This window comes from Anomaloglossus baeobatrachus, chromosome 5 (genome assembly GCF_048569485.1).
Source record: "Anomaloglossus baeobatrachus isolate aAnoBae1 chromosome 5, aAnoBae1.hap1, whole genome shotgun sequence".
NCBI lineage: Eukaryota > Metazoa > Chordata > Amphibia > Anura > Aromobatidae > Anomaloglossus > Anomaloglossus baeobatrachus.
In genome coordinates this window covers 39,873,189-39,887,918 of record NC_134357.1, presented here as the reverse complement: position 1 = coordinate 39,887,918, position 14,730 = coordinate 39,873,189, and the positions used below count along the sequence as shown (strand labels likewise).

At 45.9% G+C, this 14,730-nt stretch overlaps 1 protein-coding gene across 2 annotated transcripts in view; it reads left to right on the top strand.

Annotated features, from left to right (window-relative positions):
- DNMBP (dynamin binding protein) overlaps window positions 1–14,730 on the top strand; it is a 159,208-nt gene that overhangs the window by 21,239 nt on the left and 123,239 nt on the right. Inside the window, exon 2 of one of the 2 annotated variants that reach the window (XM_075348428.1) lies at window positions 5,872–5,947. The exons of the other annotated variant lie outside the window; for it this stretch is intronic. The gene's annotated coding sequence lies outside the window, so the exon portion shown is untranslated. The remainder of the gene's footprint in view (window positions 1–5,871; window positions 5,948–14,730) is intronic. 2 annotated transcript variants of the gene reach the window in all.

The window sequence follows — 14,730 nt, the reverse complement described above, 5'->3', positions numbered from 1 at the left end:
CCAGCCTATATTACTGGGAGAGATACACAGACCTCACATACAGCTTATATTACTGGGAGAGACACACAGACCTCACATCCAGCCTATATTACTGGTAGAGACACACAGAGCTCACATCCAGCCTATGTTACTGGGAGAGAAACAGAGCGCACATCCAGCCTATATTACTAGGAGAGACACACAGCGCTCACATCCAGCCTATGTTACTGGGAGAGACACACAGCGCTCACATCCAGCCTATATTACTGGGAGATACACACAGCGCTCACATCCAGCCTATATTACTGGGAGAGACACACAGCGCTCACATCCAGCCTATATTACTGGGAGAGACACACAGAGCTCACATCCAGCCTATATTACTGGGAGAGACACACAGAGCTTACATCCAGCCTATATTACTGGGAGAGACACACAGAGCTTACATCCAGCCTATATTACTGTGAGAGAGACACAGACCTCACATCCAGCCTATATTACTGGGAGAGACACACAGAGCTCACATACAGCCTATATTACTGGGAGAGATACACAGACCTCACATACAGCTTATATTACTGGGAGAGACACACAGACCTCACATCCAGCCTATATTACTGGTAGAGACACACAGAGCTCACATCCAGCCTATGTTACTGGGAGAGAAACAGAGCGCACATCCAGCCTATATTACTGGGAGAGATACACAGACCTCACATACAGCTTATATTACTGGGAGAGACACACAGCGCTCTCATCCAGCCTATATTACTGGGAGAGACACACAGCGCTCACATCCAGCCTATATTACTGGGAGAGACACACAGACCTCACATCCAGCCTATATTACTGGGACATAGACACACTGGAGTGGTCCTTTAAGGTAACTGCAAATTATCATTTGTTTATTTATTTTAAAAGGCTACTTTTATTCCAAATCAGCGCAACACGTCAACTAGTTGTGTTTGGTATTGTAGCTCAACCCTAATTAGTTCAATGGACCTGAGGCACCTCCATACACAGCCATGCATGTATGTGGCACTGTTTTTGGAGAAAGCGGACATGTTTTTCTAGTCCTGTAGAACCTTTAATACTTTTGTGAAAATCCGTCTGTGTTGTGTCGCAGGATTGTCACTTTGACAGTAATCTCGTTATCTATATAACTGCCACTGTTCGCCCTTTATCATCCAGTCTCCGAGATATTGCCGGATCATAAAGTAAGACTATTGTGTAATAAATAAATCTTCACCAACTTCTGAACATTTCGGAGGAGCTGTTCCAGATTGGTGTAAAATAAGTTATATTGCAACATTTCAAATAGTTTTACAGCTGAGAACTGGCGAATATTTTTCATTTATCGACGCCAAAGTCTTTTGATAATTCTATCACATTCCCCTTCCTCGTAGTTGAGATGTTTGCCGTTACCTTCTAATTGTCCTTCTTTGCTTATTTCGGGGGGGGGGGGGGGGGTCGTCCAAATGCATTTGTGCCAACACTAAAGACCAAAAAATTCCCCCCTTTCCATGATTTATATTGACTTTGACAACCACATGATACATCACACATTTTATATGTAGTGGTTTAGTGGTGAGGAATAAAAGGTCTTTTATTATCCCTGGTGGTCTAGGGTGACTTTGGCTTCATTTCCACATGTCCGACTTTTATTCCCCCTAGCGTGCTACAAAAACTCCAGTGGAAACTGACCACATAGTTACGTAGGTTGAAAAAAGCCTCGGTCCATTTAATGTAACCAACAAATGTAATGCTCCAGATTCTCAACTAGCTCAAAGGAAGGTCAGTTTTATAGCTTCTCTAATCAGCAAAACTGTTTTCAGCTGTGCTAACATACATGCACAAGGGTTTTCAAGGGATTTCTAAACATCCATTAGCCTTCTAACACAGCAAACACAATGTACCATTAGAACACTGGAGTGGTGGTTGTTGGAAATGGGCCTCTATACACCTATGTAGATATTGCATTCAAAACCAGACGTTTGCAGCTAGAATAGTAATTTACCGCATTGACAATGTTTAATTTAATATTGGCTTCATTGAAAAAGAAAATAAATGTGCATTTCTTTCAAAATAAGGAAATATCTAAGTGACCCTAAAGTTTTGAACTGTAGTGTATGTAGAAAAAGCCAAAGCGTAATTTGCACCCAAAAAAAACCAAAAGACAAAAGCGCTGTGAAAACTTTGCAAAACGAGTTTTGAATTCAGTGGTTTTTACTGCCAAGAAAGTGGGTTTTAGCTGCAGGTAAAAAAAAACCTCTGCATGTGAACATAGCCTTATTGTTCATTATCTATTATCCCTGATGGTCTGGGGGGGGGGGATTTAGGGGTTCATATTAAACTCCATTATCCTTGGAGGTCTGTGATGATCACGGGTGATATCTAATCTTCTACGTCCCCACTCACATCTAGCTATCTCTATCAGTCTCCTAGATTTATAGAAAAGGACACAATTTAATAAAAAATCACAAAAAAGGCAACCTTTCTTACCTACACCAGGTCGCCACTACAGGATGCAGCAGACCCCCAAAATAAAGGTGGGGGCAGCACAAGTGTAAAATGCTGATGGAACAGGAAACCTCTTAGACTGTGCAATGATTGCATGACCACTACTGCGTTTATCCCCCATAACCGCCAACTTCCATACATTTATGGTGCTTTTATCCCTGCGCTATTGTAAATTTATGGTGATGGGTTTTGGCTTCCGCCCCTGCAATCCAGCAGGTGCCTCACTGCCAGCAATGGATCTTCGGGAGAGGACAGAAGTGTTTTATTAACGCCTCTGCCTTCTATTTCGCCGGGTACATAGTGCTTAATGAGCTCTATGAAGAGTATAGAACTGAGAAACAATGTAAAATAAATATAGACAATATCTGCAAAATCATAAAGAAAAAAAAAAAAGTTAAGTCCCCACTTCAATAATCTAAAAAGATCATATTTTTTTCCATATATCTTCCATTTTATTACATACGTGTACAAAAACATCAGATTCAAGAGTGTTAGGTGTCTTCCACTGTTTAGATGGGATCAGCGCTCATCCCTATAGGCAGCCTTGCCTGGTACTGCTTGTGAATGGGGCTGTGCTGCAATACTAGGCAAAGCCACAACTGCAAGTATGGCGCTGTTCCTGTTTAAGGCTATGTGCGCACGTTGCGTATTTGCATGCAGTTACGCTGCGATCTGCACCACAGCGTAACTGCATGCAGCCTGCGTCCCCTGCATAATCTATGAAGATTATGCAGGAGATGTGCGCACGTGGCGTATTAGAGCGCGTTCTAAGAAGTGACATGTCACTTCCGTGCGCTCTGCATGCATCCCCTGCTCTGTCTATGGGAGGGGCTGCACTCAGAGCGCATGGAATCGGCTTTTTTTTTTTCTTTCTGCAGCGATTTGAAGCGCACGTGTGCTGTTCAAATCGCTGTAGAAATTTCTGCAGGGACAGAACGCTACGTGCGCACATAGCCTAATTCTGTTCTTTGTAGCGGTTGCATGTAGAGGTGTGCCGCCCCCCGTGCCAGCAGCCGCCGCTGCTCGGGCCCGGACCTTCTGGGGGGTGGCTCGAGGGTCTCTAGACCCGGGGGTCTCGCGGACATGCCGAATAAAAGGGGGGACGTAGATGTACGGGCTAGGCTGTATTAAGTTCGTGACACCACACACAGTGTGTGGTGAGGTGGGACACCACTGCTGCTGTTATGGGGCACCCGGGGGGAGATATAGTGACTGCTGGATGTTAACCCCTCCCTGGGTAGGGATGTGTGGCGCCCTGGACAAGCCAGGACGTCACAGGTACTACACCGAAACACCCCACACTCCCGGTCAGGCACACCTAAGCCAAACACAAAACCCTTGTTGCCTTCCTCCAGGGGCTGATGTCCACACCAGGGGGTGGGCCAGGCGGTTGGTCCCACCCACCGAGGAGTACACAGTCCTGGAGGCGGGAAAAGAGTTCAGTTCAGTTTTGAGAGGAGTTGAAGTGAGAGGAGTGAAGTGGTAGTGGAGCAGACTGACGGCGTCCGGGTGCGTGGCCCGGACGGTACAGCAAGGTTGGCAGACGGTGGTGACCATCTGAAGGAGAGGCTGATTGGAGTGAGCCGTAAGGACCGTGGACGGGCGGTGGCCCGGCGGTACCGGACCGGTGAACAAAGAGAAGCCAGCACCATTCGGCAGGGCTTACGGACCCCGACAAGGCTAGGAGTCGCCGTTGAATTTGTCAAATCCGTTAGCGAAGGGAACCTCCTGGGTTTCCCAGCAGTCAAGTCCCGATAGAAGGCGACAGCTCAAACCGTGAAGGGAAACAGTCACCGCCAAGGCTAAAGTTCCCAGGGCCAGAGCCTGCGGGCAAAAGGGCTCCCTCAGCATACATCCAAGCTGGGGAGCGGGTTACCGGTGGGAACCCATTGGAACCGTACACACTACACAGGTGCAGGGAAAGGCATTCACCATCAACCTGCCGGGAGCAGAAACCACCGCAACCGTCAGTGGGCCCCGTCCATCTAGCCGTGTGTTTTACCAAGGACTGTGTCTTCGTGATTGGCTGAGTGAGTACTACCGTGTCGTGCGGCACAGCGCTGACCCTGCACCTCGCCAGGCCCCGGAACCCGCCTGTCATCCCATCCCCTCACCGGGCCCCGGGACAACCAACCCCCCTACCAACGGAGGGGAGAACCAACATCCAAGCTGCTCCCAGTCATCGCTCCCGGGATCCCTGTCCAGAGCAGCGGTGGTATCACAACCTCACCACAACCGTGGGTGGCGTCACGGACAATAAATCCCTAAACCAAACCACCCCCCCTTTCACTCACGGGCGAGGAACGCCGCTCGAGTCCCCGGGATCCGGCCCACCGCTCGAGCCACCACCGAGCAGCAGCAGCAGCCGGACCCGAGCAGTGGGAGAGCGCAGCGTCCCCTCCTCCGCCCGCGACAGATGGTTGCCCTGGGACCCAGTGTCTTTGTGCAGGGTGTAGCGATGGCAAGGGCCGGTGCGCCCGGACGTGCAGGGAATGTCTGGTTACTCACAGTAAATGAACCACACAAGTCTTTTGGTAAACCAAGGTGCTGGTGGCCGGCCTCCACGTCCGGTTACATTCAGGTCCCCCACCCGGGCTGGTGGTCACTGGCCGGCTGGATGTGGCATAAGGAGCCTTGCCCGCAGATTCTGGCCTGTGGGATCTATGGGCCCTGGTGGTGGCCTTATCCCTATCGGTGGGCTGTTGTCTTCTTTGAGGGACTTTAGGTGGGACAGGACCTATAATCCTGGCCTCAATCGGTTAACTAACTAGGCTGCTGGTTTCGGTCCTGGCTTCCGGGTCCGAGTACCCCCTTTTTGCTACGGTTTCCGGGTCGGTTCCCCGTGTCTGTACTGGCGGGCTACAACTCTGTCCCGGTCCACCTCGGTTCTGCTGAGCAGTCTTCCCGTCTCCTGCTGACGGAGACCACCATCTGCCACCTAGCCAAGGGCACCAGGGCTCCGACACTGGCACCGTTCTGTTTGTTTTCCCGCCCCGGGCTGTCTAGATCCTGGGGTGGGCGTGTCTAACCGCCTGGTCCCGCCCACTGGTATGCCTATCTTTTCCTAAGGGGGGTGACTATGGTTTCAGGTTGGCTGTGTGTTACCTGTGTGAGGGAAGCTGTTATGCGGGGGCCTATCTGTGACTACCTGTTTTTTTGCCAGGGCGCCACATGAACTAATCTCGATTATGGATGTGACAAATTTATATAATTCTGTAAAGCCAAATCCAATGACTTTGTACGGACCATGTGAAATTTGAGCCTTGGTTTCCAGTTGTAGTTTTACAAATTGTATAATTATGGCAGATTTATCCGATTCATTGTTGGCTCCTCTAAAGCTCATTGCTGACTCCAGCTCTTGTCTCTTTACAGACTCAAACTGCTGATTTTCATAGTCCTCCATGCTTTACACTGCAGCTCAGCTTGTCTCACCAGGAAGCTAATGCAGGTAAAATCACAATTTTTGTTATATAATTGACCAACTGACTATAAAATACCAGTAAAATCAGCTTTGTAGGTAAATGTCCAACATATACTGTACTAAGAAAAATCGTGCCAGAATAAGAGGGAGCCGGAGTTCTGCTTTAGCCAGAAACCAAAAAACTGTTTGTACTTCTTCTTTCCCACTTCGTAGCTGTCAGAATGAAAGTTGATGTGGCAGCAATATGTCTAGATGTTTGTTCTTCTAGATAGAAGGTCACATATAGGAGCCTATAGGTCTTTATATGGACTTTCTCCAAATATATTAGCACCTCTGCCTGAAGCCCTCCAAAGTCCTAAAGAGCCTGTCACATTGTAGAGAAGGAGAAGCTGAGCAGAATGATATATAGGTTTGTTGGTTAAAGATTCAGTATAACTGGCATTTTATTCAGTGAAATCACTGGTATTTGTATGTATGAGTCCAGTGGGCGGAGCTATGACAGCATGCAGTCATACAGGAAAGACTGTCCATCATTGAGTAGGCCCGCCCACTGGACTCCTGCATCCAAACACCTGGGATTTCACTTAATACAAGGCAAGTTTTATTGAAACATTTCCCCCAAAAAAATAAATTGACAGAATCTGCTCCTCCTGCTCTATAACCTCAGGCTTCCCGATCAGACACCATATTCAATATGACAGTTCCCTTTAAAGAGGCAATATCCTTTTTCAGCTGACTCATATCTCTCCCCGTCTCTCCTCCTATAACGTGACCTCCCACCTCAGCCCAGAGCTCATGTGCTCTCTATGGGGAGAGTGGAGTAAGCCATTGATAGACACATCTGGTAGCAGCTTTTTCATTAAAAGGGGTATTCCCATCTCCAAGACCCTATCCCAATATGTAGTAGGTGTAATAATAAGAATATTAGCAAACACCTCCAATTAGAAATGTAGTATAGCTCTCCTGATTAGCGATGTCACTTAGCTCATGTGCAGGCATGGCAGTAACTTGGGTATCCTTGGTTACGACCACTACCAACTAAGGCCGGAGTTCCACTTGCGTATGACTCGTGCAAGTCCCGCTTTGGTATCACCCGCCATGGCCACAAACTCATGACAGGAGCGGGTCGGCTGAATGTATTTCCATATAGCTGAGGCGCTCGTGTCCGGAGAGTGTGCGGCCATGGCGGGTGATACCAAAGCGAGACTCGCACGAGTCATACGCAAGTGGAACTCCGGCCTAACTGTGCCTGTGTGTGGTCGTAACCATGGATACCTAAGGTCCTGCACATTTCTAACTAGATGTATTTGCTAATATTATTATTATTATTATTATTATTATTATTATTAATAATAATAATAATAATAATAATAATAATAATGATAACACGGACGTCTGAAAGGGGCCTATGCCTTATTCAGACAGATGGGAAAAAAAAACAACAAAAAACCCTCAGCATTTGATCAGTCATCAGTCTTTCTCATACGTGTAAACAAAAAAAAGTCCCAGTTCATGAAAATTGGACCGCGCTTAATTGTCATACAAGTGGTTTCCGTTTTTGTTTTGTTTTTCTTCCCCATGGACTCATAGACTTTCATTGGCGATTTCAATCTAACACATACATGATTGTGAACGGGCCCCATAGACTATCACAGGTAGAAGTGGGAAAACCACGACAAAAAGGAGCTATGATCTTGGGGGATTGTGCTAGATGTGAACTTTTTTTTCAATTATTTTTATTATTATTATTATTATTTATTATTATTATTATTACCTGGTATCACAGTGATAAAAGGGTTAATATAAAGCTCTTGAGTTGTCAATGCCAAAATCGCTGGCAGTAAAAGTGTTTGCTTGAGATCATTGCAAAAATTCCTGGTGATCCAGGGCAGTGAAGAGGTTAATGTTGGCATTAATCCTGGTGGCCTAGTGTGGTAATAGTACAGTAGCAGGTGTCTAGTGCGTGATTCACCCAGGTCTACTGTTCTCTCCGTAACAACATATTGCAAAATCTGTGCCAGTGCCTCCACCGGAACCATTTATAATATTGGGGGCTCCTTATGGGTTTTTGGGGTCTGTCCGGGCTAGGGTGTGACTGTTACCCTTGCCCACCAGGCCTCACACCTTTCCTAATTTACATGATATGCAGTCCTATATTCCCTGTATCCCACCGATGGGCATCTTGGCACCATTGTCCTTCGTTTAAGGAGAAGCGTCGTGATCTGTATAGCAACGAGGGCCGGAATCATTATCATTCTCCGCATACCTGACAATAAATGTGAGGGTCCGACTCTGCCAAGGACAGTTTATACCCTCCTTCCCCGTGTCCTGGCCGTGCCGTGTGGGGCAGCCCGGGCCACCTCTGTGATTGTGTATCACGTGTGCCCGATTCACCTGCCAGGATCCCCCGGGCCAAGTACACACTGTGCATTGTGCCCACGAGATGCTTCTAATGCGAGAATGAATCCCCCGAGCTCAGCAGTCAGCGCTGCTATAGTATGGGCTGGCAGTGCCATCCGCCCCTGGGCTTTGTGTATAGGAGTCACATGGACACAAACCTTTATTAGCCTCCCTGGCATTCCTGAACAATACTGGTCCCATGACCGGCCGTCAGGACTTGCTGACCTATGATAACACTTACGCTCCACGTTACTCATCCCCAATACAAAGCTGTGCAGCATTACAGGGGTGTACCAGCCGGGTGCCATGGGGGCGAGCACATTCAGGGACCGCGCTGACTATCAGTGAAGGATTGTGTAGTCAATCATGTTTTCACTTCTGATGCTGGTTTGGGTTAAGAAAGGTTTTCCAACTTGTAATGTTCTTTCGGCTTTTAGTTCCTCACGGTCTTTACAATTTCTGTTGTCCGAAAAGGTAAACATTCTTGTCTGCAGTCAAAGACCGAAAATGAAGCCGAGGCACAAAATCTGCAGCAGATGAGTTTTCTGCAATGTCATCCAGTCTATAGGCCAGGCATCCCCAACCTATAACTCACGAGCCACGTGTCTTCCGACGGCGCCCCCCCCCCCCCTGCCGAGTGTCTTCCGGCGGCGCCCCCCCCCCCCCTGCCGAGTGTCTTCCGGCGGCGCCCCCCCCCTGCCGAGTGTCTTCCGGCGGCGCCCCCCCCCTGCCGAGTGTCTTGTGGCGGCGCCCCCCCCCGCTGAGTGTCTTGCGGCGGCACCCTCCCCTGCCGAGTGTCTTGCGGCGGCGCCCCTGCTTACTTGGCACTTATTGCCGTTTGAAGCAGGTAGCCAGGAGCATGAGGAAGTGCAGGAGGAAGAGAACAATATGAAAATGTTAAAAGAAAATGGTCAACAGGTTTTTGGTATGTAATCTGAAGACAGTATGATGTAGGGGTTAATACACAGATTTCAGCTATGCATCTCTTATACTATTTGTTGTTTTGTTTTACCACCAGTAGCTTATCATTGCTGTGACTAGCTGGCATGGGGGACTTGTCCGACTGATTAGCACCTCACTGTCTATCCAAATATATATAAAGCCTGATGTGGGCAAGGGTAGCTCTTTGAACTCTGCTGCATTGTTAAATTTAAAAAAGCTCCTGCAATGCCCTGCACATGAGGTAAGCAACATAGCTAATCAGGAGAACTATACTGCATTTCTAATTAAAGTTATTTGTAAATAATAATAATATAATAATATTATACCTACTACACATTGGGATAGGATCTAGTAGATGGGAAAACCTCAATCAGTGGTGAAGAGATCCAGTGGCTAGTCAGCAGAGAAGAGTAGTAGGACACATATGCAAGGTGTGTGTACAATGTGGGGACATCACGTGTGTGCGGAGGTGGGGGGGGGGGTATTGTAGAGAATGTGAAAATGGTACCATACTGTTTGGAAACACTAACTGGCTTCACTAGGAGCAATAGTTCAGTGTAAGCGCATATAGATGAGGGTGACAGCATAAATTATATATTGTCACTCCGTGGTACGTGTCCCTCATTCTTATCTTTCATAGTTGGGTGGTATGAATGCGCCTATGCGGAGACCCACGGTTACTCTGTAGATCACGGTCCGTGCTCCATCTATAAAGCATGTATGGCTGAATTCAAGCCAAGGCTTCGTTGATATCATGGTCTGAAATTGTGATTTAAGGACTGACTGTGGTCTCCTGTCCCCAACATAACAGTCACATATATGCCTATGAGGCTATTCAGCTCAGGCCGGGATTGTCATTCAAAACTACAGTGCCTACAAGTAGTATTCAACCCCCTGCAGATTTAGCAGGTTTGATAAGATGCTAATAAGTTAGTGCCTGCAAACTTCAAACAAGAGCAGGATTTATTAACAGATGCATAAATCTTACAAACCAACAGGTTATGTTGCTCAGTTAAATTTTAATGAATTTTCAACATAAAAGTGTGGGTCATTTATTATTCAACCCCTAGGTTTAATATTTTGTGGAATAACCCTTGTTTGCAATTACAGCTAATAATCGTCTTTTATAAGACCTGATCAGGCCGGCACAGGTCTCTGGAGTTATCTTGGCCCACTCCTCCATGCAGATCTTCTCCAAGTTATCTAGGTTCTTTGGGTGTCTCATGTGGACTTTAATCTTGAGCTCCTTCCACAAGTTTTCAATTGGGTTAAGGTCAGGAGACTGACTAGGCCACTGCAACACCTTGATTTTTTCCCTCTTGAACCAGGCCTTGGTTTTCTTGGCTGTGTGCTTTGGGTCCTTGTCTTGTTGGAAGATGAAATGACGACCCATCTTAAGATCCTTGATGGAGGAGCGGAGGTTCTTGGCCAAATCTCCAGGTAGGCCGTGCTATCCATCGTCCCATGGATGCGGACCAGATGGCCAGGCCCCTTGGCTGAGAAACAGCCCCACAGCATGATGCTGCCACCACCATGCTTGACTGTAGGGATGGTATTCTTGGGGTCGTATGCAGTGCCATCCAGTCTCCAAAACGTCACGTGTGTGGTTGGCACCAAAGATCTCGATCTTGGTCTCATCAGACCAGAGAACCTTGAACCAGTCTGTCTCAGAGTCCTCCAAGTGATCATGAGCAAACTGTAGACGAGCCTTGACATAACGCTTTGAAAGTAAAGGTACCTTACGGGCTCGTCTGGAACGGAGACCATTGCGGTGGAGTACGTTACTTATGGTATTGACTGAAACCAATGTCCCCACTGCCATGAGATCTTCCCGGAGCTCCTTCCTTGTTGTCCTTGGGTTAGCCTTGACTCTTCGGACAAGCCTGGCCTCGGCACGGGTGGAAACTTTCAAAGGCTGTCCAGGCCGTGGAAGGCTAACAGTAGTTCCATAAGCCTTCCACTTCCGGATGATGCTCCCAACAGTGGAGACAGGTAGGCCCAACTCCTTGGAAAGGGCTTTGTACCCCTTGCCAGCCTTGTGACCCTCCACGATCTTGTCTCTGATGGCCTTGGAATGCTCCTTTGTCTTTCCCATGTTGACCAAGTATGAGTGCTGTTCACAAGTTTGGGGAGGGTCTTAATTAGTCAGAAAAGGCTGGAAAAAGAGATAATTAATCCAAACATGTGAAGCTCATTGTTCTTTGTGCCTGAAATACTTCTTAATACTTTAGGGGAACCAAACAGAATTCTGGTGGTTTGAGGGGTTGAATAATAAATGACCCTCTGAATAAACTTTTCACAATTTAAAAAAATAAAATAAAAAAAGAAATAACATTCTTTTTTGCTGCATTTCACACTTCCAGGCTGATCTACAGTCCAAATGTCACAATGCCAAGGTAATTCCGAATGTGTAAACCTGCTAAAACTGCAGGGGGTTGAATACTACTTGTAGGCACTGTATGTGCTGTGAACAAAATGTCAGCATGCTGAGGTCCGGTCCCAATTTACAGGCGAGGCGCATGCATATAAATAGCAGAGGGTTCGGGATCCCCGCACAGGGGCAGGCAATTTCTAAATTTGCAGACGTGACTGGCCCGAGGCTTACAATGTCTGTATGAATAGAGCATAAAAATATCAGCTCCACTCGTCGCCCTCTGACCCCCAATAACTAGAATTAACGATTAGTGACAACCTTTTAATAATTGTTTTAATTTTTCACAATAAGGCTTCTATAATTTCTTTGCACAGATTGCGGCTTGCGACCATTTCTCAGAGCAGAATTTGCAAGAAAAAGTTTGGGGACCCCTGCTGTAGCCCCTAGGCAATCTTTTATCCGCTATATAGCCAGACTGCAGCCTGATAATGGTTTACATGCACTGATACATTGTAACAAACTACATCAGAAAAAGGATGAGACTCGGCCTGTTGTGTATTTGGCATCTAGAGGAAATTGATTACCGGTACTTTGTTTGCAATTGGTAAGTAATTCGATCAAGATCTGTGGGGGATGGACACCCGGCACCCCCCCTGATCAGCTGTTTCACCTCCCGTTGTAGCCAAGTATTAACGGAGAACACAGACCACCTATATACAGTATCCTTCACATAGGCTCTACATATAGCATGAGCCCACATAAATCCCCTATATACAGTATGAGCACCATATAGTCCCCCTATATACACTGAGTCATCAAATAGCCCCGATATACAGTGAGCCCTCACAGTTCCCCTATATATAGGATGAACCCTCGCATATCCTGTTCATACACAGTAGGAGCCCCAATATAGCCCCTGCATACAGTATAAGCCCCTGTATATACAGTATAAGCCTCACATAGCTTTTTATACACAGTATGAGCCCCAATATAGCCCCCTGCATACAGTATAAGCTCCTGTATATACAGTATAAGCCCCATATATCTTTCTTATATACAGTATGAACCCCAATATAGCCCCCTGTATACAGTATAAGCCTTTGTATATACAGTATAAGCCCCAAATAGCTTTTTATGCATAGTATGAACCCCAATATAGCCCCCTGTATACAGTATAAGCCCCTGTATATACAGTATAAGCCCCACATAGCTTTTATACCCAGTATGAGTCCTAATATAGCCTCCTGCATACAGTATAAGCCCCTGTACATACAGTATAAGCCCCATATAGCTTTTATACACAGTATGAGCCCCAATATAGCCCCCTGTATACAGTATAAGCCCCCATATAGTCCCTTATATAGAAAATAAGCCACATATAGGGGCTTATACTGTGTTTTACGAAAACTATGTATAGTATGAGTCCCCAAATCTCCTTATCTACAGTATAAGCCCCAAATAGCTTTTTATGCATAGTATGAACCCCAATATAGCCCCCTGTATACAGTATAAGCCCCTGTATATACAGTATAAGCCCCACATAGCTTTTATACCCAGTATGAGTCCTAATATAGCCTCCTGCATACAGTATAAGCCCCTGTACATACAGTATAAGCCCCATATAGCTTTTATACACAGTATGAGCCCCAATATAGCCCCCTGTATACAGTATAAGCCCCCATATAGTCCCTTATATACAAACTAAGCCACATATAGGGGCTTATACTGTGTTTTACGAAAACTATGTATAGTATGAGTCCCCAAATCTCCTTATCTACAGTATAAGCCCCAAAATAGTCTCCTTTATAAAGAATATGGGCATTCACATAGCCTCTGATATGTATTTTGATCCCCCGCATAGCCCCTGTATATAGTATTAGCCCCCATATACATTATGAGCCCCCACACAGCCTTTATATATACAGCCATACATCTCCGATTTCCCCCAGCGCTGCTCTCTGCTCCGGGCCCAAGTGCACGGACACTCAGTCGCACACAGTGAGACGCCGCTGATGGCTCCATCCTCCACCAATGTATTCACCTCTATCTGCTCCCTAAGAATGCGTATATTGGGGATATTAGGACATGAGTAACGAAGGGCACGGTGCAGTTTTCGGAGCACCATTTTCAGCCTTTTGGCTGTATTGCTCCGCGGCCCGGACTGGAGCAGCCAGAGGGCCGGATGTGCCCCTCGGGCCGCACTTTGCCCGTCGCTGTTAGAGGATGAGACTGGTTACTTTGTAACAAACTGCAGCTGTGTTGGCAATAAGTCATGGTCGGGCTTCGGCCTTGTTTTTCTTCCTAATATAACACTGTGATCTTGAAACATTGAAACATACCGTAATTATCTAGTATCAGCGATTAAACAATCACAGGTTCAAGTATCGTATAGAGACTAAAAATAAAATATTTAAAAAATCAAATTTTAGTATATTTTTTTTTACTTTTTTTATTTATTCTTGTTATTTTTGTAATATATAGCACAATATTATACCGTAGTTAAAAATTCACCCCTTTTTTCCCTAGTTAAAAAAATTAACATTTTTGGTATCATCGAATCAATTAAAGTCTCATCTATCAAAATGTAACATTATTTAAACAATACAATACATGTCAAAAAAAGAAATCAAAATGTTAATTTCCTTTTTTTTTTTCTTTTTTTTTCTTTCAAGCTCACATTTTCATGCATATTATATCATAAAAATCTAAGTGGTCATTCAAAACTCAAACATTTCCCACAAAAAAACAAGCCCTCATCGCGGCTATCTCAACAGAAAAATAAAAATTAAAAACTAGATTAAAAAAAGTTATGTCTCTTAAAAGAAAGGGAGGAGAAAACAAAAACGTAGAAGGAAAAATCACCATGGCATGAAGGGTTAATGTAGCTGTTGGCTACAAGCCGTTCTTTGCTGAAAGGGTCTCCCCAAAAATGACTGATCAGAGTTTCCCATTGGAGGGACACTCAGTGATTATCTGTAGTACTCGTAACTAGTGATGAGTGAGCACTACCATGCTCGGGGGCTCAGTACTCGTAACTAGTGATGAGGGGGCACTACCATGCTCGGGTGCTCAGTACTCGTAACTAGTGATGAGT